This window comes from Amblyomma maculatum, chromosome 2 (assembly GCF_055883805.1).
Source record: "Amblyomma maculatum isolate TAMU_Amacu chromosome 2, ASM5588380v1, whole genome shotgun sequence".
In the NCBI taxonomy this organism is placed as follows: domain Eukaryota; kingdom Metazoa; phylum Arthropoda; class Arachnida; order Ixodida; family Ixodidae; genus Amblyomma; species Amblyomma maculatum.
The window spans coordinates 141,915,601-141,941,957 of NC_139345.1; the positions used below are offsets into that span (position 1 = coordinate 141,915,601).

General features: G+C 45.9%; 1 pseudogene; it reads right to left on the reverse strand.

The window, feature by feature from the left end:
• Positions 1-162: 162 nt before the first annotated feature.
• Positions 163-26,357, reverse strand: LOC146200082 (uncharacterized; annotated as a pseudogene).

Genomic DNA, 26,357 nt, shown 5'->3' on the forward strand with positions numbered 1-26,357 from the left:
GGAAATAATATTGAAGTGAGAAGCACCACCTGAATATACTAGCTAACACAAACTTACAAAAGAAACAACACGAGACAACCAGTTCAACCAGACGCCCGAAGGTTAGGCAATTTTTTCTTTTTATTTTGAAGCCACATGACGCACAGAGGACACCCAAGCCTATTATAAACGAAGAACTTTCCTAGAAAGAGGTTTATGTGCAAGTATTATTTTTTCCACTGTCAGGTTTATATTTCCTGCCCAGTTGGTCAGCAGGGGTCGCATTAGTTTCGTTAAAAACGTTTTGCAGAGGTCCTTGGTGTGACTGCGGTCTCCTCTCTCGCAAATCAACTCCGGACATTGCACAAAATAGGGGAGAAGGGATAAAACCAACATGTTGCATAACTTGCTGCTTCTTCTCACCTCTGGGCACTTCATCACTTTGCTAACAAAGGTGCATGTAAGCTTGCACAAGGCCTCCATTTTTGGATACCTTAGGTGTCCATTGTCAAGATTCTTGATAATTCCATAAATTGCTTCAGTTGGCTTTGCTACCTGCAGCAGGGTTTTGCAGGAATCACAAGGCACCTGAAAACGAGCACAAACCTTTATCAAAGGATTGGGACAAATAAAAAAATAATGTCACTCTAAAGTAAGCACTCGAATACTTTTAAACTTTTGTTAAATATAAATAATAAAGACCCCCCTCCCCCCAGGGCAAGCACTGAAAACAACAACCAAATTAAAAAAAAAGAATGTTTCATGCAATTTTGTAAAAATGTTCATACCTTCTCTTCACATGCACGTGCAAGGTAACCAGCCAAGTATGCGATCGGTGCCGACTCTATGTCTGCTGCTGGTTCACACCACACATAAATGTATCCAAGCTCTCTCGAAAACTCTTTCGCAGCAGAGGTGATGGCAGCGGGCAAGGTACGACTTTCGTAATCTTTAATGCCAAATTTTATAGCTGCCTTCGCCTCAGAGTTAATAGGTGCATTTGCGGACTTTGATGCTTGCAAGATGCCAACCTGCACAAAGCATGGCAAAATTTGTATTATCTCCGCTGATTTTCGTTTGTCGCTAATGGTACCTCCAGTATTTTCTCTGAAGTGAAAACTGCAGCCCTTGCGTCAACTCTGTCGTTCCCACCATTGAATTGCCTTAGGCTGCTAAAAAGCGATTCTACAGGATCGCTGTTCAGGGCCTGCGTTAGGACGTATCGGAAGCTGAAAATAGGAGATTCGGTCAGATGCAATGCACTAGTAAGGCGCACAGAAGACATTATTGTAAAGATACTTACTTGACGTGATCAAGCAGGTACTCAATTAGCGCCACTGTTGATCTAGTTGTCATGATTGTTGCTTCGTACGTTTCCTTGGTTAGTCTTTGCTTCGACGTGCCTCCTTGGACCTGAATGTCTTCGATATAGCAAACAAAGTCCAACTCTAACCAAGAGAGCCGCTCGTCATCTGACAGGTAGAATGGCTCCTCTTGGTGCTTCCATGCCTTCACTGATGCAATGTTGTGCAAGGCATACCATTTCGATATCATTTGCATAAACGTGATTGTGGCGGAACTATCTTGAAACTCACACGCTTCAGGGTCGCACTGAGGGTTGCTCTGGAGGAACTGAAGTGTGGCTATCACAGGTGGGGAAAATATATCTACTGCCCTGCGCACCTTCATTTTTTCAAGGTTGCTTGGCTCAACATGAGCCCGCGTGAGGAACTTTACAGGTTTAACTAGAAGTTGGGATTGTATGTCAAAAATCTTCTTCAAGTAATATCCACCCCGAATGGCCTGCCCCTCATCCATCATTTCTCTTTCCAGAAAGTTCGTGCGGAGATTTTTTATCAAGTGGTTTGGGTCAAACGCCAAAAAAGGGGGTCACTTCTGAAAGGGTGAGGCACCGCATGTACAAGTGCACCTTCCTCTGAAAGGCTCTTGAAAAAGGCAACGTTAGTTTGATGGTTGTCCGCAACAATTCTTGCGATGCGAAAGCCAACCTCTTCGACTGACTGCATGACTTCCATGGCCATTGAATGAAGCTTATCATTCTTAAAGCAGCGGGTGACAAAATAACCCACTGGTATGATGTAAGATGTTGATAAGCCTCTCAAAACAAAACACAACAGACGGTTTGCCACCTGAGGGATTGTTGTTGAGAGCTCTGCAGAGCCGATGTCTACGAGGCCGAACACTTTGTCGACTTGCCGGTCATATATGACCTTTTGAGCTATAGAGATCTCATCAACAATTAATGAACAGTAGGCCTCTTGCGGCACACTCAAGTTTTCGTATTCCACACGAAGGCGTTCTTTGATGAGAGATGTCACACCAACTTCTCCTGTTGACTGACCAACATATTTCTGCAGAGTGGTACGGCACGGCAGCTTAAAAAGACCTCTTGATCGGTCGTGCTCGTAGCCTTTGCTTGAGCATGCTTTCCAAAGTATGCACTCTCTCAGAACATGCTCACTGTACACAGTTTTTTTCATGCAACAGTTGGTCACTTGATTTCTGATGAAGAGAGCTGTTTTTTTCACCTGCTTCGGCTGATTTTAGTAACTTCATGAAGTCCTGAACCGCCTTGTTTTCTTCATAACCTTGCAAGTGCTCTTTCAATTTGTCGTGCTCGGCTTGCAGTTTTTGCAGCGCTTTTGCTTGGCGAGCGATTTTTGATTTCAGCCTGTTCTCGGCCTTCTTTGCATCGTCCAACACGCTCGCGAGATCGAATGCAGTCTGACAAGCCTCATCAACCAGCAGAGCATTTTTGCTACAGATTTCCAACTCAGACTGGCATGCATCCTCCACCAACACATTACTTTTGATGTTCACTTGCGTGCTTACTTCAGGAGCAACATCGTGGTAGCAATCAGAAAGACGAGACCCACTCACATTTGGATCCTCTCTGGAACCATCACGCTCAGCTGGAGTTCTCCGAACTGTGCCATCAGCAGACCGGTCAACTCGAGGTCTCTTTGTTCTTTGCAAACTTGTTGGTTGCATGTAATGTGGGTAGTTCGCGAATACGGAGGGGACGGCTGATGGAAGAAGGATCTTCAGTTTTGTGTTCTTCCTGTAGTCGTCGTCTGTGAAGTGCAGTGAGCATACCAGTGACCTGTCATTCGGCTCCCACTGGCTTCCTTTTCCGGCCGAGCCCTCCCGAGATATGTTTTTCAGCCATGCTGCTCGACGTTGTAAATCGCACGGGAACTCGTGGTAACCGATCTTCGGATCTTTCCTTGAGTTCGTGGTGCATAGCGGCACACAGCAGTTGCGTGGCATAGTGACGCATGCGTTTAGGACGCTGTTGACACAGGCACCGATGACATGCACGCAGAACTAGCAGAACCACGCAGGCATGCTGAGCAGCAACAACTAAAACACGCGCCAAAACAGCGAGCGAAGTCCTTTCCGCGTCGTCTGGCCGTCCGTGCCGGCGGCGCCTCGTCCCGGAGTGGTGGCGCCCCCGCGGAGAATGACGGCGGAAACTGTAACTTCTCCCAATACGCGCTTCCCCAGCCATTGCGGCGCGACGCGACGGGCCGCACCAAGTGCGCCTCCATTGAGCGGCCGTGGTACAACCACGGCCGCTCAGTGGTACAACAATACGCTGCCCTTTCTCCTCTCCTGACCCGCTATCACTGCTGTATCATTTAACCAATGCCGCCTACAACGCCCAACACGGTGACCTCTGAAATGGAAGCAGTTACAGGGCTGAGTAAATTTTCATTTCGCATCCCAATTCTCAGAGACACCAGTTCCGAACCCTAAGTTTAATATCCCCTATTACTATTATAACTAACTCGCTTAGCAAAAATCACTGGGACACCTAATGAAATTTTGAGTTGGCATGCGATACCTTTTAAATATGTTTATAATTTGGCCTCGAGTTTTATGTCATTCTTTCAAGTTTGTATTTGGGGTCCTCTATATGTCAGTGCGAAACATTCTAGAGGTTGCGCCACGCACGCAATGGTGATACATAGAAAATTATACTTGTCAATTCCAGTGACGTCACTTGCCTAAAGCATGCAGTATTATGGTAAACGACGGATTTTTCTTCAGTGAAGCTTCTAAAGCACCTGCATTAAAATGCAGTTACTGGACTTCCCCGGTGACGGCGATAGTAATAGGCACCAATCACTCCCAACGCATCAGCATTTCTCGCCAACACATGCGGTAAATGAAATTCGAGTTAACTTCAGAGCACCCATTGGTGATATATTGAACTTGATTATTTTAGATGCCTCATTCGCCAAGGCCAAGCGGATCTGCCTATTTGTTCAGGGCTTCAGGAAGGCGAACATATTTTACGACGCAGGAGTAATACAAAGTAAGCACATGCACGAGGCGCAGTCTAGAGCCATATTGAACGTCGTTCGATGAACGAAGAGTGCTGACGGCATATTTCACCTCTCCCTCTCTTGGATAATGGGCGAAGGCGTTGAGTATGCGCTAGGGTCATTTAGTTACCAAAATGACCTTATCGAAAGGAGAGGTAAAGAAAGTAATCATGTGTTTCTTGCGTTTCTGATTCATGCGTTTCTTTCCCTCGAAACACCACGCTGGAAAAGGTAAACGAAGCTCTTTTTTACCATTAGGAAAAACTTTTGTTTTTTCTCCATGTTATTTGAGGACCTGAATAATGTTGCAAGAACTTGAGAAATAAAATTCAGATAATAAATGCGCCCACTCCCGCGTTTGACAACGATCTACTAACAGAATTATCAACGCCGGCAATCCCTTGTGTATAATTCGAAAGCTTTTATTTCAAGCGCGCTTTAGTTTATAAACATTTCAAATAGATTCCAAATAAAGCCACATCCTCGTGTCTTTCTGCGAATTTTTCGCATGGGTGCATGGCTAACATGTGGAGGGTTTTTCACCAGCAGCTGGTCCCGACTAGCCTTGCATTTTGCAATTAACATCTGCATCGACGCGGCACATCGTTATCAGGTTAGCCTTTCTCTGCTCTGAACATTGCCTGAGGTAAGCACTCCTCTGCTCTGAATTATGCTTACAGAGGGAGCGCCTAAGTTTGCAACACACTTTTTCTATAGACATTTTTCGTGTAGAAATGATGCAACTGCCTAACTTAGCACTCGCACGGAGTTGCGAAACTTTTAACTAAACGCCCCAGGATATATCTCATGTCATCGCCATCCTGCTTATAGTGCCAATGTCTCCGGGTAGCATAACTGCTCACTGCGTCTCCATAAGTGGTTCCATAATGAGAAAGGGTTAGGGGGTACTGCAATGAGAACCTCAGCAGATGAGATGGCCTCTTCGCATAAGTGCTAGGTTTAAACAGAAAGTTCCGTGATATAATCTGATAAGCATCTATTCCAATCAGTTATGATTAGTGATGTTCAGCGCTGGACTGAGTTCAGCCTAGCCACACTCGCGCTATCAGGTATTCTAGCTTACTGGCGTCTATGAAATCCGTTCTGACAACATTATATAGCTGTCAACAAAAAGTGCGCCACGACTGATGTGGTGGTTTAAAAAAAGCAGCGAGAAGAATGGAGTACAGGAACAAGAAAAAGAGAAGTAAATGAGACCTCTCAAAAGCGCACAATGTGCGTCACAACCTTAAAAAGTTAAAAAAATGCACAACCTCAGATCCTCGCTGTTCAGCCTGTAGCGATAGGCGGAGAGCCCAATCCACTGAATATATTCAACAACATAGCTTGTCGCCATAATAAACAAGCAGAACACTGACAACATTGTTTTTAATTTGCTTTCTAGTTCGTAATACCAAGTGCTAATGAACGAAGCGCTGGAATCAGGCCGCGGTACCAATCATCACGTTTCTCATAGTGCATAGCTGAAAGTAACGGCTGGGTACGGCCTAAACGAAAAGTGCACATTCTCAAGAGCTCATCAATACAGGGGCCTGAATTACCGACATACTGAGTGCGACAGTTTGCCAGGTTCTCATCGCGTTCCACAGTGTTCACAAGTTGCTTTTACTTTGTGTGTATTCTTACATTCTTCAATAAAATCAGTTACTAGCCAAGTGTCATCCGTCGTCCTTTCCTTCACGGTGCTCCGTGTTACGTGCTGGATTTTACCTAACATCATGAAACAAAATATGCCCATGTGAGTCCACGTTTTCTACCATTGGCGGACTGCATATAATAAAGCTTAAACCTGGCAATAACTAGTCACCTTTCTTTCCAAGCAAAAAGGCAGAGACAAAAAACTGTACTTTGCCATTTGGCCCAAAGGGAAGGACTAATGGGAAGAGAGAAATTCCTGGCCCTCTTAGCGACGAACATCTTCAGTCTGTCGTCATGACTGTAATGGATTTCTGTGCAAATACTAGGTTCTATCAGATGTCTTCCAGATTCCTTCCAGATTCCTACCAGATTCGATATCATCTTTTTGGTTGCTAAATTTCTCCGTCAATCGATGGGAGAGCTTGGTGCGCTGGTCAGACCGGCTACACGATGTCGCTGGCGTCCATTAGGGGCATGCATAGCGATGATTTGCGGATGCAATTGGCCTTTTTTTTTTTTTTGGGGGGGGGGGGGGGCAGCGTTTACCTGGCTTAGTGTCCAGGTATGCAAACGCCTGTCTTTTCATAATACCATTGTGTTCTGTGAAATATTCAGTGATCTTCTTGTGGAAAGGGTTTCCGCTATAGATACAAGAGCAGTGACGTTTTTTCTTTTGCCGTCAGACATCGAACTGGGATAAAATTGGAAACGCACCATCCCCGGAAATGAAGTCGTTGGCCTCTCATTTTATTCGCCGAACGTGCGTGGTTTCTAGAAATATTAGTACGTCGTGGACATTTCGGCACGATGACTTCACAATGAGTGAGAAAATTGTGTCTTTGAAAAGCTGCCCACAAAGAAGCCTGGAGCAGTTCCAAAAACATTCGAAGGGCTTCCACGGTATTTAGCAAAAAACAAACCGCTGCATGAGCCATCGACAAAGCGAAGCCATGCTTCATTTTTCTGAAATGACGCCTGGATGTTTTCGCTCGTGAAAAGAACCAAGACCTTGACAGCGACTGTCCTTCCAACAAATGTCCCACCAGCGGAGGCAAAAACATTCGAAAGTTTATATGTTGTGATTTGCCTTTGTGTTTTTTTTTTTTAGTATTTTACCGCCAATCTTTGCATTGTTTCTTCAATCTCAAGATCTTTTGGAAGGCGGTTTCATCAATTCGTTTGAAACTTGATGCTATCAAGTTATCATGAACGATCGGAGCCACGCCTCACGGCTGCCACATTGTTTCACATTGTAGTAGTTGTTTTTGTCCTCTTGGCTCGAAAGCGCCTTGCAATCTTAAATCGAGCGCTGTCGAGAGAGGCAGACAATGTGTCTTTTGACGATCGCCAAGCACTTCGTTGCTATCGCCCTCTCCGAGTCCTCATTCTTTGTGGGTGAAGTCAGCCCCATAAAAGGTTCCTTTTAGAAGTTCACTGTTTTGTTGACTTCTGCCATCAGTTGGAGAGAATAATTTATATTACTCTGGTACAGAGAGTGGTTGAATATTGCAATGCGTACCTGAGCACGTCGCAGTTCTAAAAAAGTGTTATTCGGTCGTTGTAATTTTCACTCTGCAAGTAGTGAAACCATGCCAGCTGAATGGTAAATCGATGGCTGTCACAATACACACTTATGAAGTTAAAAGATGATAGTGAGAACGATCACTGCTGCGCATGTCATGAACGAAATAGAATGCGTGCACTGTACTTCGGAAAGGCACAAGACGTAATGGTGCGAACAACAGCCACCATTGCGACGTTTTTCAGCATTCGTCAGGTACATAGCTGCATCTGCAGACTAGTCTAAGGCGCTTGGAGATGTAATAAACCCTCCAACGAAATGTCACGCCCGAAAGCGCTAACGGTGCGAGGTGATAGAGCGAGGTACCACTACACATTATAAGTTCGTATGACCGCACGCGCCAGCCGGGAGAGCAACCTTAACAGAGTATGAGCCCAGAGAATGCAGTTTGCTAACGCAGCCTCTGTCTTACCACATGCTATTCTGCAGTCACTTGTAAAAGCATTGTATGAAGAATGGTTTCTATTTTAAAATGAGAAAGTTCCTATCCATGTTCAAATCTGTTACGAAACCTTTTTGGTTCCTAGCCCGAAACGTGCTTTGTGAATTATTTCATGTTACTCTCGAGGTGGTCAATTGAGTCGGTGTCACTTCGAGTAAGGAATAAATTTGCAGAAGAGAATATGAGTTCTTGAGTGGCATATTTTAAGCTGATAAGTACGGTGATGTGTACAATCTATGGTGTCCAAAAGGATTTACCTGTACAAAGGATAATAACTAATTAGGGGAACGCATAGGCTCCACCTTTAAGGGCATGACGGAATACCGTTATTGTTCCGCCTTGCCGCCTCCCCGCCTTCCCCTAGTGGTTCCTCCCTGGCGTTCATTCATCCATTCACTTTGCAAATAGCTTAATTAGTAGTATTTCACTGGTGCCTCTATTATCTCATATATACAGATTAGCGTGCCTTATTTGCTAGACCACTCGGCGTAGATGTAAATCCATGCTTTAACCAAGCCTTACGAGCAGGAGAAGGGGAAAGCCAGGGAGGTTGACCGAAAGAGACCGGTTTGCTACACTGCACTGGGGGAAGGGGGAGCTTGTCTGTATGGCCTAGGGGGCAGCACGTCTAACTAGGGATCCAGCGGGTCATGTGAGGCCGGATCCGATGTCACCTTCTGATTTAAAAGACGAATCTCGAGCTGGCAGCACCTGCCGATTCGGCCATGTCACGTAGTCGCGTGACGTCATGTCACCCAATGACCAGTCAGCACACGGCCACTTCACCTCGCAAATGCCATATGACTGAGACATGGCCGTAATTTTTCGCTTAAGTTTCTAATACCGACGCCGGCTTTTGTGAAGATCGGGACCTTTTAGTCCTCCACTTTAAAACTATTTATAGAAACAAGTTGGCCATGCAATGTCGAAGTCAAGGTTTCTGTAGCCAGTAGCTCATTTTACGAATGTACAGTCACATTACATTTGAATTACGGAAATATAAACGTAGTAGCGATGTTTCGAAGTTTTTCATGGGCGTTAACGATACAATCTTGTTTGCCGGTTTTATATAGATGACGTATATTTTCATTCTCAACACACAAGTCGTTCTTAAGTAACAACTTCATGCGCTAGAGAGCGAAGTGGAAGTGGAACATTAAAAATATACATATAAATGGGAAAATGATATTAGTTACAGGCATCGCCTGGCAGGAGTAGACGCATAGTGTCCCGCCTAATTCTATAAAACGAATTGCGTCACCGCGACGCAGTGGTCAGGGCGCCCGACCGCAGTACCCAAGGTACAGTGTTTCCCAAGGATACGTAATTGAATCCCATCCACAGCACCTGCTTTTTTGATGCAGAGGAAAAGTAAGGCGCGTGTACGCTGTACGATGTCAGTTCACGTTAAAGAACTCTAGGTGGTCGAAATTTCCGGAGCACCCCACCACGGTGTCTCTCATAGACTGAGCAGGTTTTGGATGTTAAACCCCGCAAACCAACCCAAACCATAAACAACTATCGACTGAACTGGCAGAGCTGGAACAAAAGCGTTTAGATAGGAGCACGCAAGCGAGTTGCTGCGATGGCAGAAATAAGGCGCACAATGCATACATGTGGCAATTAATTTCAATTGCCTGTCAATATGCCCCTCTTAGCCCACTCTGAAGTTTTGTTTTCTAATTGGAAGCGGCTGTAACTGATTGGTCTATGAGAGGACAAATCGTATATTCGGAGCTGAAGTTGATCGAGCACAGAGCTTTTGAAGGAGCGCCAGCTGTTATGATGAAAAAGCTACATCGTGCTGACTCACAAAAACCGACAGAGTACGGTTTGTTGGAACTCTTGAAATTAGAGTCATTTTGACTTTTCAAACTCTTGCCGGTTTGTCCTTAACCTTCACGTGCGTACCTTGAATTCTGCTAGTCCTCGAAAGACGCTTGGGATTTGTTCACCGATCATTAGGTTTGGCTTGGGGGGTGAGGGGGGGGGGGGGAGTGTTAACATCCCAAAGCGGCTCAGACTTTGAGAGACGCGTTCACACATAATTAATTGACTAGATCACAACGTTGATTTACTTGCTGTAGGTTGTCAGAATGAAACAATCGTAATGGCCGTAAAACAGAACTGCAATTAAACCACATTTGGGATCGATATTGCACATTACGTTTATTGGGAAATTACTTTTTCGTTTTGAGGCAATAGGCCTTCAGACACGCCGAAAGTCATTTTGCACATAGATGGCGGTATGTGTGTTTTATGTTACCGCTGGGGCTAGCTCTGTACCTACTGAAAGCTGGGTCGAGGGGTCGAATCTGGCCCCTGTCGCACAGTTCAGTACAGAAGAAATGCAAAAACATTAGTTAGCTCGTTGATTTCAGGAGACGTTGAAAATCCCTATGCAATTGAAGTTATGTCAGGACAGTCCCCTAAGACCGCTTCCTTGACTTTGAAGCACGAAACTTCATGAATCGCATTTCAGTATATCGGTCGAATGGTCCTAACACAAATCAATGACGTCAAAGTATGACATCAAGACATACTTCCTTGTGCGCGTATCACTGTCCGCTTTCAAGAAAAGTATGTCAGCATCGGACCTGCTTAAGGTGCTGATTAATCCACCCCGCATTGCAGGTTTTCCTGCTGCTGTCACATTTTATTTTCTTTTTCAATCCACGAGATAACAATTTACAGGCTCAGAAATTCATATCAAAGAAACATTCTTTCACTCCTTGCCTACTCTCTTTCTTCCCCGCCCTCCTCCCTCTCCCCTCACTGGCTTTTCTTTTTCGGAAGCAAAGGCGCTTTTAGACCCTCGCCTGTGATGATCCCGTTTCCCTGACGAAAACAAGCACCCTTGTCGAAACGTTGGCTTGGCTTGCGCACTGAGACACCTTCTCCACCCCTCAACGCTCTTTCGTACTGAGATAGCCATCTTCTTTCACTCGTATCTACCCTGCCGTAAAAAAAAGGCCGTTCAAACAGGCAGCACTCCGTCGTCTCGATTCAGCCCAAAACATTTGTTCCTGAATTAGGTGTCACGTCCAGACCACAGACAGCCCTGAAGTAACTATTGTTGTTGGGTCACAAAAGCCACCAAGCCTCTTCCAAAATGTGTGGTATCTTCGGGGCGAGCTTTAACATTGCAGTTTGCAACCACTGGGGAAATTAGAGGGCTCCAAACGTCAAAAATTAGTATTTCAATACAGACCTCATGAGCTGTCTGCCGATTTTTACAGAACCGTATGCCGCTTTAGCACAGAAAAAAACCCTCGCCGGACAATTATAATGGTCGATCGGTAATGCGTTACTACAACGTATCTCTTCAAGACGATTTTTTTCTTCGTGAATTAAAACCGTCGTGTTACTTTTGCTTAGTAAAGTACAGAAGCCATTTTATTCCATTTATACAAGACCATTTTGATATTTCGTAATATATTCTGTTTATTAAGGTAGTTTTATGATAGTGGCGAAGACAGGTCTTGTGGAGCGCGACATTAACGCCTACGAAAGTTAACGTTTGGGTGCTTCAACCCAACTCTCCAATTCCAGTAGGATTCATTTTAGCTCGCCTTTTCTATCATAATCTGGACATTTCATGTGTCTCGTAGTGTAGTTATCAGCCATGTCACATTTAAGACAAGGACGTAAGTTTTTAACTGAACAGCTTTACAAATGGCCACCGCAGCCTCCGGTCTCAGTGACAAAAACGAAGCGACCACGGGAGAGGGAGAATCACGCGGCCGAGTCAGATGACAGGATATTAACACCACCACTAATATAGGCTCACCACCGACAAGCATGCCACTGGCAGTTGCACTGCAAAATATTCATCTGTGCAAAGTAGCCTATTCTGACTGCAGATTAAAGAGTGGTGCGCGAGTTTGAAATATCAAAGCCGACCTGAATCTCCATAATAATAATAATAATAATAATAATAATAATAATAATAATAATAATAATAATAATAATAATAATAATAATAATAATAATAATAATAATAATAATAATAATAATAATAATAATAATAATAATATTACTAATAACAAAAATAATAATACTCAAAATTATTACATGCACTGCTCAGCAAATGCCTCTCCCATATTCCTGCAGGTAATCTGCTTCTGTACCAGCTGCAGCCTTCCGATTTCCCATCATCACCATCAGCAGCAGCCTGATTATACCCACTGCAGGGCGAAGGCCTCTCCCATATTTCTCCACTTAACCCGGTTCTGTGCTAGCTCCAACCACTTGACCCCTGCGAACTTCTTAATCTCATCCGCCCGCCTAACTTTCTGCCTCCTCCTGCTACGCTTTCCTTCCCTTGGAATCCAGTTTGTTACCCTCAGCGACCATCAGTTATCCTCTCTTCGCACTACATGTCCTGCCCATGTCCATTTCTTCTTCTTAATTTCCACTAGAATGTCGGTAACTTGAGTTATTTCTCTGACCCACTCTGCACGCTTTCTATCTCTTAATGTTACCCCTACCATTTTTCGTTCCATAGCCCTCTGGGTTGTCCTCAACTTAAGTAGAACTCTCTTGGTTAGCCTCCACGTTTCAGCCCCATAGGTGAGTACAGGCAAGATGCAACAGTTGCATACTTTCCTCTTGAGCGATACCGCTAAGCTGCTAGTCATAATCTGCGAGTGCTTGCCAAATGCGCTCCATCCCAATCTTATTCTTCTTGTTGTTTCCTTTTCATGGTCCGTATCTGCGGTTACTACCTGTCCTAAGTAGACATACTTACTTCCTACTACTTCTAGTATTTCGCTACCTAATATAAACTGCTGTTCCTTCCCGAGGCTGTTAAACATTACCTAAATCTTCTGCATATTGATTTTCAAGCCTACCTTTCTACTTTTCCTGTCTAGGTCATCAATCTTTATTTGCAGTTCATCCCCCGAGTTGCTTAGCAAGGCAATGTCATCAGCAAATCGCAGATTACTGAGGTATTCTCCGTCTACCCTTATCCCTAACTGCTCCCATTCCAAATCTCTGAATACTTCCTCTAAACAAGCTGTGAATAGTACTGGGGAGATTGTGTCTCCTTGCCTAACACCTTTCTTTATGGGAATTGAGTTACTTTCTTTATGCAGAACAATGGTTGCTGTCCACCCTCTATATATATCTTCCAGCACTTTTACGTACAGCTCGTCTACCCCCTGATTTCGCAATGCCTGCATCACCGCCGAGCTTTCAACTAAGTCAAATGCTTTTTCGTAATCAATGAATGCTATGTATAAGGGCTGGTTATATTCCGAGCATTTTTCTATCACCTGATTGATGGTATGGATATGATCGATAGTAGAGTACCATTTCCGAAACCCTGCTTGATCCTTTGCTTGATTGCAGTCTAAGGTTGTCCTGATTCTATTAGCGATTACCTTAGTAAACACCTTATACGTAACAGACAGTAAGCTGATTGGTCTGTAATTTTTAAGGTCCTAACTGCTCCCATTCCAAGTCTCTGAATACTTCCTCTAAACAAGCTGTGAATAGTACTGGGGAGATTGTGTCTCCTTGCCTAACACCTTTCTTTATGGGAATTTAGTTACTTTCTTTATGCAGAACTATGGTTGCTGTCCACCCTCTATATGTATATATATCTTCCAGCACTTTCACGTACGGCTCGTCTATCCCTTTCTTGTGAATGAGGATAATGTTTGCATTCTTCCATGGTTCCGGTACCGCCGATGACACCAGGCACTGCGTATACAGGGTGGCCAGTTTTTCTAGCACGATATCCCCCCCGTCCTTCAGCAAATTTGTAGTTATCTGATCCTCTCCAGCTGATTTACCCCTTTTCATAGTTTCTAGTGCTTTCTTGACCTCGTCCTTCGTCACTGGTGGAACGTCTGGCTGTTTTTCCCTACCGCCAATCCCATTACGGTCCTGACTACTTTGGCTACTGTAGAGATCTGTATAGAACTCCTCGGCTACTTTGACTATCGTGACCATATTAGTGATGACGTTGCCCGCCTTGTCCCTTAGCGCATACATCTCGTTTTTACCTATGCCCAATTTCTTCTTTACCGCTTTAAGGCTTCCCCCGTTCTTTACAGCAGGCTCAATTTTCTCCATGTTATACTTCCTTATATCGGCCACCTTGCGCTTATTGATTAGCTTTGATACCTCGGCCATTTCGATCTGGTCTGTTGGATTCGAAGCTTTCATATCCTGGCGTTTCTTAATCAAATATTTCGTCTTCTCAGACAGCTTACCGGTATCCTCTCTAACTATCCTACCGCCTACTTCTACCGCGCACTCAGTAATGATATCTCTGAAATTATTGTTCATTGCTTCTAGGGTAATGTCGCCATCCTCGGTTAGAGCTGAATATCTATTCTGTAGCGAGATCCTGAACTCTTCTGCCCTCCCCCTCGCCGCTAATTCGTTGATGAGTTTCTTTCTTACTAATCTGTTGCGTTCCTTCTTCAGATTTAGGCTAATTCGAGACTTCACCATCCTGTGGTCACTGCATTTCTGCTAAGTGCTTAATATCCTCTGGAGACCCAACGTTGCGCCGCACCCTCCTACGCTTGTCTTCATATAATGCGAAGGTCTAAATAGAAAGCTTATTTGTAAACCCGTTCCAACCGTATTATCAATGCCTCCAGTTGATATTTAAAACTTCAGATACTCTTTTTCCTATAAAATACGTGGAACTGATTAAACGGAGCCAATATGCTATCGCCTTTTGTGCACAAAGTCAGGTGGCCGAAATATTGTGATGGACATACTCGAAAATGAATGTTGCTTTTCCTTCTTTTTTTCGCAAGGGCGTCTTTAGTTTTGTCTTTATATAGAGATATAATTCTCATGGGTTCACCTGTAGCCAGTAACATTTTCTGGAAAATATGCGTGCTTTTACCTGTCCGGTTCCCTAACCTAACATTTCAACCTTTCGCGCCTAAACGCATTTTATAAGACCTTAAACATCCAACGCATGATTCATGGAACGTATTTCGCCAATATAAGTTTGGCAACGATATAACAAACAGGATAGTTGAGCAGGCTAGTTGGTGATACATCATCCAAAAAACAGCGCCAACAAACGGGGACGAAAGGAAGAAACCACAGGAACAAGCGCCTTGTTTTTTGGATGATATAACAAACACCAGCCTAAAGGCGTGTTTCTGTTCGCTGCATGTACGCAACGGAATTCATCACAAATTGAAGGCGTTGCATTTCAAACTTACCGTTTAACATACGTTTTACAAAATTTCAAAAAAATTCAATGTTTTCATACAATAACGTCATCGAGTCAACCCCATAACAAAAAGAACATTAATTGAATTGCGGTACAGTTCACCTGGTGGTACGGTACATTTAAAATCTGACACAGCGTAACCTCCGGTACGCGGTAACCTTGCGCCATTCACCTTTATGTATAAATATCGTGTAGCTCATAGGTGTCGCAAAAACAAGTAAACTTTCAGTAGATTCCCGTTTCACATGAAAGCAGGCCTACGTGCATAGCAATCTATTCCTGGAAGTCAATGCATGATACTGCGCAGATCTGAATGAGCGTAACCATGACGACAGGAACTAAGCTCGCGCATGTGCAGATAAAAGTAAGACTCTTGATTAACGCATGCAAAAACGCGCTGAATGCTGCCACGTGTTTGCGCTACCTTAGTGCTTTTCTTTTGTTTAGTTCTTAACATTCGCAACCTTTTTAGTTCATTTATTAAATTTTCCTAATATCCTTTTCGTGCTATACAAATTATTCCAGTTTTCAGACAGCGGTGGCTTTTAAAGTTATGAAACGACGATAATAAAGAAACTCACTGCCACGCTAAAATGTCGATTTCACTTTAAATCCCGTAATCTTGTTAAAGCTTTCCTCTTGAGTAATTTTTCGCGCTACTCCAAGAATATACTCTCAAGGTAACATTTCCTCTTATTTCTTAAATAAGAGACCCAAAAGCTACTGAAACACAACGGAAGGTGTAGGCAGTTTTCTTTTTTTTTTAATTACTGTGAAGTGTTAATTTCATTTTCCCTCATATTCCCGACATTTTCTTTCTGATTAGCTTAACAAGGCTTTCGCATCTGACCGCCTTGACGTCATTGGTAGCATTAGTGGGTTATCACGCAGCTTCCACCCTTCCCGCTAAATCCCGTTCCACGTGACACGTCGCGCTAGCACAAGGCGTTACACGTGCGCCGCTGTGTGCGTGTGTGTGTGGGGGGGGGGGGGGGAGGAGGGGGATGGAATATTAAACAGTCATACCCCGTCCGTTGCTCAGTGCTACAGGACGCGAAATTTTAAGGTTAAGGTTTCAGATCTCCTCGGCGGCATATGGTTGTATTTCTTCCAATTTCTAGTCAGTTATCTCTACGCCTAACTAATAGTTCACATTAAAAAAAAAGATTCCCTATACTTTGCTTTGTGTGAGTGGCTTCTGGCTCCTATTTTCTGTGCATCATAACGAAGCCACTTATTTCCATTTTTTATTTAATTATTGTTAGAATACAATGCTTTTTATTTACACCTAAAAAAATCGTGCGGGGCTCATATCAAGGTTATATAGAGTTTTCCTTAACACCTAAAAACAGAATAAAGTTTCTTTTGAATTTTCACATGAAGTGCCACATCTTTGGTTGCGTAATAATCAGAACTAAAAGAAAATTTGTTGCCTCTCCCGCGACCTCTCAGCAGCACAGGAGGAGGCATTTTCTTCTTTTCTTAGCTTTTAAGGCGCAGAGTTCATAAAATCTTCGCTATGGTACGATTTGTTTTTATTGAGAAAGCAACCCACGCCCAACCGAAATGTTTACTATTACTCGTTTTCTTCTTTCTTGTAGAACGTTGTCGCGGCCACTATTTACGCACCCGACTTTGCTAAAACGTGTCCACATGATTTACGCCGGTTGCTGAGACCACATATGCAATCATAATGTTCCTCAAAGCAGTTTCAGGCAAAACCACAAAAAAACTCTGCGCGCCAACGAGAGAGGCCCTGGAGGGGATAAAAGATACCATTCACGAGAGGAACCTTATTTCCGTTAACGACGGCCGCCGATATATATCCGGCAAATTCATTCTTCCCTCCACTTTTGATACCGAAATAACGAGCAAGCGCGCTGCGGTACGCCCGAATGGCTTTATGAACGCGGCCGCCTCCTCAAAGAAAACGCCGCAGTCATTATCCCAAACGAGCGGCAGCTCCAAATGAAACGGAGCAAGCTCGCGCTCACTTATAAATAAGCTGGCGCCAAAAAGAGGAGGCAAGAAAGTGGTGTTAGGATGGGTAAGGAAAAAAAAAAAGGAGAAAGAGCTGCGGAAGCCTTCGGGGCTAAAAACTGCGCTTCCTGTCGTTATGCCGTCATTTTCAAAAGCTCTTTCGTCTCCTGTTTCTTTTACAGGCCTGAAGTCTGCGAGGCAGTTCGTAGCTTCTTCGGCGGCCGTTCGATGCCTGCAACAGTCCCGGCCTGCCTGCCTGTGTGCCGATCTCTACGTCTCTGTGGGCAGCGCCTCGGGTACAAACCTAACCACAATAGCGTGGCCACGCTAATGGCATCCACGAGCGCATTAACTATTGCGCAACACGAGTGGGTATTGGCGCAGCGATCTGCGGGAGGCAGATAGCGTATCCGTGTACCCCTGGTATAAAACTGTCACGTCGAGGCGTGGGCCTCTTTCACGGAAACGAGGGAAGGGGGGCTTACTCGACGGGCCATCGCGTGCAGTGAGGAATTGGGCTGACGAACAGGAATGGCGCTCACAGTTAGCCCGGTGGCCGTGCATTATTTATCGCATACCACCTCACGCTAACAACCACGAACTACAGCTGCAGAGCAATGGCCGAGCTATATCCCAATTCAACCATTACTAAGCTATTAACATAGCTCTCTACGCGAAATGAACAGACTATGGGGGGATCAGCGGGCGCGCTTCCTCGCGAACTTTCCTTCCTTTGTACCTGTCGTTCTTTCACAGCCATTTCATCCCTCCTCTCTGTCTGTGTATACGCTTTTTTTTTTTTGCACATTAAGTTAGCGATGTTGTTCAGGCAGTTCGTTCAGGCAAACCTCGCTCCCGTAACGCCCCAGTTTCCCCTATTTTCCACTAAATCTGGCTATAAATACTGACCCGGAATCGTAAAAGACCGCGGTGGCGATGCCGCTGCCAGGGGTGATAGCACCCTCCTCACTACTCTCCCCAAAAGCACATTTCTGGCGAGATCAGTGCTTGTAGGAGTACAACATTAAATCCCATACAGCCCGTCACCCACGTGTACATTTGCCGCATCTGTTGTCCGCAGCGCCCCGTAACGCACCGGCGGGCAATTGAATCCCTGCGAGCGGTTCGGCACATAGCAGCCGTGTGCCGTCTACCGCGAAGCATACACAGGTGTACGTGAGAGGCGTTCAGAACTGCATCCCCCACTGGTAGCCAATAGGTCCCTCCTTTCCCCTGACTCCCGTGCCGAGGCGTTCCGGGACGCGAGGTATGTACAGTATGGAGGAAAACGATCCGGTGTTCTCGCTGCGCGGCCTATATGTGTACGCACAGCGCCGTAACGGCTAGAACGAGCGCGGTCGTCTCCCTCGCCGCCACAAGCGAAGCTGGAAAATGGAACTCGTGATGGCCGAAACAATCCCCTTTCTTTCCCTCCCTACGTGTGAGGCACCTCTATCTGCGGCGGTTCACCGAACTCGTAATCAATGGGTCAGTGTTCCGAGACGTGTAATTTGAGGCGGGGCAACGAAAGCGGGCTTTCAGCGCGTGTCGACCTATGCGCAACGCGGGCGCATCGACGTATGCGTGCATGCGTGCGTGTGTCCACGGGGGTCGAAAGGAAAAGGGAACGGTAGTTTGTGGCTACAAGGTATACAGCGTATCCAGGATCCTGCGAGCTCCGCACGCATTTGTGGAACCTTGATGATAATGTTTGGGAAAAATTCAGGGAAGACACTGCAATCATCCCTTCAACTTTCCCCTTATATCCTTCTGTCATTGTCTTCTGTAAGCTACATTGCTAGAAGGGAAACCATTTTTTTTCTATTTTCAAAAAAGACACCCACACGAAACTATTCCCTTAATGCGAAGGCTTAGCGTTGTCCACAAGAGCTGAGATTACGTTCTTTATATCTTTCTTACGGTCTCATTTTCTCTTCGGTCATCGATGTGTACACGAAATACCTTACAATTTATTGGTATGTGACACATTGTTATTGACAAATTGCTTCAGACATAAATTTGCCTCGCTCTTAAGAGACCCAAAGACGAATGCTAATTCAGACCCGACTAGTGCGTAACCCTTAGTTGGGAGAACACCTGTTCTATTTACCGGAAGGAAAAATTCTGATTAGGTTTATGAAATTTAACGTCTCATAGCGACTCAGTTTAGTGGACATGGGTGGGGTTTAAGGAGGGTTACTCATCGCAATGCAGGTGTAAGTTAGTGTAACGTGCGGATTGCGGTTAAATGGGGAAGCTCAAATCGGTACGTCCAATACGGGCGGTGTCGCAAAGTAATGCTCCTCAGATTTTTTTTCCACACAGAGTTGAAAATTTATAAAATTCCCAAATAATGCGACCGCATTATTACTAGGCCTATATTAATATTTATGTGATCCCAGTCAACTAGTACAGCTCTGTGCCAAAGGCGAACTCGGACATGCTTGCATCGTTTATACCATAGATAGCGATATAGCGTTAACGGCTGAGCGCCGTTTTCACGAGTGGCGTTTGAGCAGGCGGCAGCGTGTACCAAAAACTGGGACACATAACCCGGAGTCTATACCAGTAAGACATTTGATGGGATGGTAGCGTGGCGGTAATTTCGACATGCTGCATGTGGCTTTGTGACGCTATCCTGGTATTCACACGAGGGAGAACCCCACCCCTCCCCACCGGGATGTTGTGAAAACGAGCCGCTTTCGACCACCGGAACAGGTTTCCCGAGGGCCTCTCGGTGGTTGGGGGCTTTTTTTCCGCTGCCACAAAAGCTCCCCCGCGAGGAGGGGTGTCCGCGGCCTTTTTTTCTCTCGGCTGGCAACTGAGGGAAGCGCGTGATTGTAGTTGGTATTGGGTGGTTGCTGGTGGTAGAAAAGTTTTCATGACCGGCCCAAGGCGCGACCAGCACAGGTTCAACTGTTACTACTAACTTTTATTTCGCTCGCAGAGAATTATACAAGAAAAACAGCCAGATAGGGAATGCTACAGGCGACACTGTAACAGCTAGCTGCCTGTACCGGTCTTAGTTTCGCGACAAGTCGGCGACTTCTAAGCAATGTTGCAAATTAATTCTTTTTGTCCGAAAACCTGCGGAAGAAGGGTAAGCGAACGACACGCTGGAATGTGGGGACGACATTATGACGACGGCTGCACAGGCGGACAGAAAGGGCCCGAGATGACCACAATGACAAGGAAACCCGACGGTGTGGCAAATGAACGAGAGGAACTTGTAGACGCCGAGAAGACACAGAAAGAGTTTTCTACCTAGGAATTAAGCGCCTATTGTCAAAGCATTCGGTCCCCTTCGAATGCCATTTTAGCTTGAGACAAAAAGATCACATGAATTAAAATACGCATTCTCTGACAAACAAATGTCCCTTGTAATTTACAGGTTTTTCGAAGCCGTCTCAGTTGTTCAATCATTGCATTTTTAATGCAGAAACTTTGCTGCTTTGGCCTCAGAAGAGATAGACTATCATTACGCTCGTACTTGATGAATCGCTAAAACATCGAAGTGCGAGCCAGGACTGCAGCCTGTCCCGTGAACAAACACTTATATGTCTGACATGCCGTATGCATGCATTTTATTCACTCTTCTGTTTCTTTTATATATTGATTATTTATAGTATTGTCACGTGGTGGTGGTGACCAGTGTCAATGACACAAATGAAGAGTCAGTGATTGCACTGAAGAAACTCGTTAGTGGGCTGACATGCGCCCGCAAAAGAAGTAAGAAACTCGGCGGCGGCGATAGCAACAAACTTGCTCGTCGGTCGTCGAACAAAGAAAGCTCGTCACACTCGTGAACGCTGAATTTAAAGGCTGCTCAGAGCAATATAGATAACGTCGCAAACTGCTACTAGCACAACCTGGAAAATTGTAGGAACATACACAAGTGATCAAAATCTTTGAGACAAAGAAAATGATAACGCGTCGTATCGCGACAACGAGCATGAACAAACACGGGATACAAAATTGATACGTGTGCCAGGATCACAGAGATAAGCACGCATGCCGGCTGCTGTTAAAAAACAACAAATATAGTTTTGAAGGTTTCGTGGCATTACTCCTCCCTTAGAAAACATCGCCCCGATGTTCTAAAATAAACAAAGTAACTTAAATAGAAACCCTACAAAGTTTAAACCCAACGGATTCTTTAACGGGCGTAATAAGGCTTCAGACGAACAACATTGTACGATTTCTGGGCGCGCGCGTCGCCGTTGTGATGCTGTCGTACCGTCGGGAGTGACTTCCTAGTCCAGTTGTCCGACGCGGCGAATAGTTTTGTATGGCCCAAAGTATCAACGCAGCAGCTTTTCACTTAGCCCACGGCGGCGAATTGGAGTCGAACCCCACACTTCGTCTCCTCGGTTGTACTCTGCGTGGCGTCGTCGTAACTTGTATCGTCCGGTGTCGGTGCGCTGTTGGTCTTTAATACGCAGCCGTGCGAGTCGTCGGGCTTCCTCTGCATGCGGCTGGTAGGCGGTGACGTCAAGGTTGTCCTCACTGGTTACGTGCGACAGCATTGCGTCGAGCGTCGTCGGGGTCTTCGTGCCGTACACAAGCTTGAACGGGGTCGCTCTGGTCACGTCCTGGACTTCCGTGTTATACGTGAAGATCACTTACGGCAAGATGGCATCCCAGGTCTTGTGTTCAGTGTCAACGTACTACATGGCGATCATGTCCGCGATCGTTTTGTTCAGGCGCTCCGTAAGGCCATGGATCTGGGGATGGTACGCAGCTGTTCGTCGATGGCTTTTATGACTGTATTCCGAGATGCCTTGCGTCAACTCTACCGTAAATGCCGTTCCCTTGTCCGTAATGAGCACTTTTGGAGCGCCGTGTCGCAAGAGAATTTGTTTGACAAAAAATTTGGCAACCTCTGCCGCGGTACCATTGGGCAGTACCTTTGCTTCGGCGTAACGGTAAGGTAAGGTAAGGTAGTCAGTGGCCACGATGATCCACTTGTTACCCTAGACGAAGCTGGAAAGGGGCCAAGGAGATCCATTCCGATTTGTTGAAATACAGGTCTGGGGGCGAAATCCGGTGCAGTAGTCCTGCTGGTCTTATAGGCGGCGTCTTGCGTCGTTGGCACTCACGACATGTCTTTACGTAGTGGGCAACTTCGGCAGGCAGTCGCGGCCAGTAGCACTTCTCCTGGATTCGACGCAACGTGCTTGCAAATCCGAGATGGCCTGCTGTGGGCTCATCATGCAACGCGTGCAGAATTTCCTGCCGGAGGTTTTTAGGTACTACAAGAAGTTGCGCGGTCCTGTTGAGTGCGAGGTTCTTCTTCACGAGGAGGCCATTGCTTAACGCGAACGATGATAAGTGTCGCCTGAACACACCAGGAGGCGAAGTGGTCTTTCCTTCTAAGTAATCGGCTAGCGCTTCAGCTCAGAGTCTGATCGCTGTTGTTCTGCGAAACTGCTGGCACTTACCGGTCCCAAAAAGGCGTCGTCGTCATCGTCCTTCGGGGGAGCGTCTATGGGAGCGCGTGATATGCAGTCTGCGTCGGAATGCTTCTGATCCGACTTAGACTACAGTAAAGTCAAATTCTTGAAGTCGTAGGCTCCATCTGGCAAGATGGCCGGAGGGATCTTTCAAATTAGCTAGCCAGAAGAGCGCGTGATGGTCGCTTACCACCTTGAATGGTCGGCCGTATAGGTATGGACAAAACTTAGAAGTGGTCCAGATCATCGCGAGGCACTTCTCGGTTTTCGAGTAACTGACTTCTGATTTTGTGAGGGACCTGCTAGCGTAGGCGATTACTTTCTCCTGCCCGGCACTCTTCTGGACGAGAACGGCTCCTAGGCCCACACTGCTCGCGTCGGTGTGAATTTCGGTCACGGCGTTTTCATCAAAGTGGCCAAGTACAGAAGGGCACTGCAGGCGGCGCTCGAGTTCGTCAAAGGCTTCTCCTTGCGGCGCTTCCTATTTAAAAGGTACGTCAGCCTTTGTAAGCTGCGTCAATGGTTCGGCGATACGCGAAAGGTTTCTGACAAATCGTCGATAATAAGCGCACAACCCAAGGAATCGCCGCACAGCTCTCTTGTCGACAGGCGGGGGGAAGTGTGTGAATGCTCCTATTTTCTCCGGGTCTGGGCGAACACCATCCTTACTAACAATGTGACCTAGGAACCGCAGTTCATCGGAGGCGAAGTGGCACTTCTCTGCTTTTAGCGTCAGTCCCGATGACTTGATGGCTTCCAGCCCTCTCTGCAGTCGTTTCAGGTAGTCTTCAGAGTTTGACGAGAAGACAACAACGTCGTCCAAATATACCAAACAAATTTGCCACTTAAAGCCTGCCAGGACTGTGTCCATTACTCGTTGAAACGTGGCAGGGGCGGAGCAGAGGCCAAATGGCATCACCTTGAACGCAAAAAGGCCGTCCTTTGTGATGAATGCGGTCTTTTTGCGATCTCTTTCGTCGACCTCAATTTGCCAATATCCGCTCTACAGGTCCATCGATGAGAAGAACCTTGCATTGCAGAGCCAGTCGAGAGTTTTCGATTTGGGGAAGCGGGTAGACATCTTTCTTAGTTATACTGTTCAATTAGCGGTAATCAACGCAGAAGCGAAGTGTGCCTTCTTTCTTCTTCACCAAAACGACATGAGCCACCCAGGGGCTGTTCGAGGGCTTGATTATGTCATCAAGCCGCATTTCCTCAACTTGATCGCGTATGGCCTGGCGTTCTCGCGGCGATACAAGATAGGGGCTTTTGGCGCAGAGGTCTGGCGTGTTCGTCCGTTATAATTCGGTGCTTAGCCAGTGGTGTTTGTCGTACCTTCGATGATGACGAGAAGCACTCCTTGTAGCTTCGAAGAAGACTGCGAATCTTGGTCTTTCCTGCTGTGAGTCAATGCCGGGTTGATGTCAAATGTGGGCTGACGGAATCGGTCCGGTGCGTCTTCCAGTGGCTGGTAGTGGAGGGCGAATACGTCTTTGAGGCCGTTAATTCGTCGAGAAAAACGGTCGCCGTGCCCTTGTTGAGATGCCGGTATTCTTCGGTGAAGTTTGTTACCAGCACCTGAGCTTGTCCTCTCCGAAACTTTGCGATATCTCTTGCGATGCCGACACCTCGTTCCAAGAGCAATTGGATATTTCCTTCTACGATGCCTTCGGCGGTTTCGATGTCTGCGCTACCTATGCTGACTGCGATGCTTGATCGGAGCGGCACGGTCAATTCTCCGTCAAGGACGTTTAAAGCGACGTGTTGCGTCGAAGTCGTCGTAGCAGGTATGGCTTTGTCTGCAGAGAGCTTGTTGAGCTTGGATCGGAGGTCGATGATAACCCTATCTTCATTTAGGAAGTCCGTGCCTAAAATCACGTCTCGGGAGCACTGCTGCAAGACCGCGAAGCTGGTGGGGTAAGTACGCCCATTTACGGTTATTCTTGCAGTGCATGCATCGTCCCGATGGAGTAATCAGGTTGCCACCATGCAAATTTGAGTTAAAAGTTTCCAGGCAACTTCATTGTAACCCATCTCCGCCTTCCTCATTCATTATCCGGCGCGACTGCGCTACCTGCTAGGCCGTCTGATTGAACCTGGCTGCGGCAAAGAGGCGAGGCAGGCAGCTCAGAGCGCTCTTCTCGGCGCGCGCCGAGCCTCTGTCATCTGGCTACGGTGACACCCATCTCGTACTCCACCGCCCGTGTGAGTGGTGGAGCAATGAAGGAGACTCCGCCGACCGACGGTGCCCCTGCACGCTCTCCGCGAAAAGCTCCCTTGAGTGAATACCGCTTATAGCGTTGTTAGCGCCAGTTCTCGCGACAATAGATGGTACTCTGCTGCTTCTGCTTTCATGGAAGGGATGCTAGTAATGAATGCGGTGGCCACAGCACAGAATGTTTGGTAGATTACGCTTATAACAGAGATCCCGTGCTGCACGACCAAGATTAAGCATACAGATGCGATATGCAGCTAAGATGGCATTAACGGCACGCGCGTTTTCAAGACAGGAACGTATAACCAGCTGATGTGCTCTAGTCGAACATATGCGTAAAAACAAGAATACAGGAAACATCTACAATACTAATAGCAGAAATTACCTAAAAAGCGACGAAATGTGCGGGTTACATAGCGACACAAAACTGGGAGCAATTCGTTGAGTCCCTCAGAGGAACGTTGCTGACAGCCACGGTAGACCTAACCAGGCCTAAACTAGACAGTAGCAATATCATAGAAACATTAGTGTGTACTTTCCAAGGAACAGAGGTTCAGCTGATCAAAGTGCAGGAGGGCAAATGCTTCGGGAACGCTTAACCAACAGATGTCACCAAGCGTACACGAGAAAGGATAACCCGCAGATAGACAAATATATTATATAAAACTTAAGAGATGCACGGCCCCTGGGAAGGGCAAAATATGCAACGCCACCTTAAGGAACATGACACACGAGGCATTAGTGATATTCAGTATTTATACAAGAGTGAAAAAGAATGAAATAGGACGGGTGAAAACATTCGAAGATAATCACGATAATCAAGCAATGGAAACATTTACAGAATAGATTGAACAGCAATTCCGCTTACCTCGTGTCTGAATCAATTTATAAGGGAGACATAGTGTCACGTAGTGGTGACAGCTCGGTAGCCACAAATGAAGACACTGCCGTTACACTTAGCTGAAAGCCGTTATTGGGCTGACTCATGTACGCAAAAACACTAAGCCAATCGGCAACGGTGATAAAAGCAAACGGGTTCATCTTTCGTAGAACTAATGCCGTTTCGCGCGCAACGCTAGGTTTAAAGGTGGCGTAAAAATATCGAGATAAGGCTAGCTAACGATGGCTAATAATCAATATGTAATGAATGTGCACATAATGAATACGTATCAGACTACCCTGACCCTCTTGTGATGGAACTGTATAGAATCCGCGATGCCATGGAGGCACTAAATAAAATAGATTCCAGGAAGACTCCCTATCCGCCATAAAACAACTGAAGAAAGTTACAAAGACACTATATGTAACCCAGGAAACCAACGCAGTCAATAAAAAAAACAAAGATACGCATCCAGATACATTGGACACAAGATGATGCTGAGAACTCTGAGCAGAAAAAAGTTTACCACCTCACACACGAAGTTCCAAACACTTATGCACCCCCACCAGGCTCCATTTTGATGCCCGCTCCTCTGTTCCCAT